Here is a 1723-nt window from a genome sequence, read left to right as displayed (position 1 = left end):
GGTGCAGACGTTTGAACTGTGCAGTGTAACAGCCTGCCTTCAGCAAGAGGTGTAGCAAACTGCAGCAGAATAGGAGCCACAGACCTTGGATATGACCCTGAATGGACCTTTTCCTGTACCTTATATCTCCCCATTGGATGTATTTATTGTTTTTTTTACTTTCTCTTGAGATTTATATTTAAGTTAGTTATTTTTGACCATATTGCTGTTTAATCCTATGAGGGATGGAAAGGAAAACAGTTTATAAGGTTTGTAGTGACCTTGAAAGCAGAAACAGCTGCCAAGGTCATGTTCAGCCTGTTGACTGAGTTCAGCAGGGATCTTTCAGGTTGACCAGTTTTGCCCCTGCTAAAGGTATCACATCAGTCAATGGAAATCCCAGAGAGAAACTGGGTTAGACATTTGTCCCTTCAAAGACAAAGAAATGTTTATAGATGCATATATTCCAATCTACATGTGATGTATGTTGCAAATCGTGAGGAATATCTGATAAGAAATCATGCCTACTAAGACTATACAGCTTGCAATTGCATTTCTTGAAGTTGCCATTAAAAGTTAACTTTTAATTAAGCTTTGATCTGCTATGTGTTTCTGGTAGAGGGCAGTAAGGTTATTTCTCTAATCCAGAGACTGACAGCACAAAAGAATCAGGAAAAATGCTTCATAAAATGCCCCAGTGGGGGTTCTTTCTGTCTCTGCTATCAAATTTGCTCATGTATTTTAGGGAAAAATCAAGGGGGTTACACCCACCCACCCCCCATTCCCTTCACATCATGAGCTTTGAAATTTAATTGAGGTTTTGAAAATTGTCAGTGTTCCTTCTGATTGGTCATGAATAATAAAGTACTTGCAGTTAGAATGCAAATTATTATTTTGTTAATGATGAAAGAACCATAGTGGAATCCAGTTTATCTTTGTCTTACTGGGTTTGTAGTAAAAAAATTGTCTGTGTGAGAAAAAGTAATATGAGAGGTCTCTAAGTAAAACACAGAAATTGCTTAAGGAACTTTCTTTTCCAGATATATTTTTTTTATTCAAGAATAATTCCAAGATATACTTTTCCATCTTGCATGCTTCTCTGCATAATTAAGGTGTGGACTGTAAGGGAAGGGAAAATGAAGTATGCAGGTTTGTGCAAAGGGTTTACAGATTTCTTGTTTAAGGAAGGAACCCATTCAGACGGAGCTCTTTATTTAGTAGTGCAAGGTGACTGGGGAAAAAAGGACAAGGGTAGGCAGTGGAAGGGGTAGCAGAAAAGTCTATTTTCAATCTTTTCACTTTTGTGGCTTTTGGATTATTTGCATCTTTGGGATTGCCTGTGATCTTGTCATTCCTTCACCCCGGTGGTCCAGTCATGATATAACACCAGGTACAGAACTGTGATTTAATCATTCTCAGTTACAGCTGAGACTTTTCCTTATCCAATATAAAAATATTTAAAGGGAAGTCATCAAAATAACAGCTATCTGCCATCCTGATTAGTTGCTTGGTCCATGGATACAGCATCATACACGTATTTAAAGAAAAAGTGTCTCTGAGGGTTTAAAACTGCTTTTGTCAGCCTTGTTAGAAGCTCTGGCGGATGAGCAGTATGAAAGTAGTGGATATTTGCTATGGCTGTGTTTTCTTTAAGCCCCTTTCTTACATGATTGTGAGTTTTGCATACTTTTTGTGGCTAAACCAAGATTTTTCCTTCTCAGAGGAAGCAATAGGTTTTTTATAA

This window comes from Falco peregrinus, chromosome 1 (assembly GCF_023634155.1).
Source record: "Falco peregrinus isolate bFalPer1 chromosome 1, bFalPer1.pri, whole genome shotgun sequence".
Lineage (NCBI taxonomy): Eukaryota > Metazoa > Chordata > Aves > Falconiformes > Falconidae > Falco > Falco peregrinus.
The sequence above is the reverse complement of the archived record's forward strand: the minus strand, read 5'-3'. Positions refer to the sequence as shown.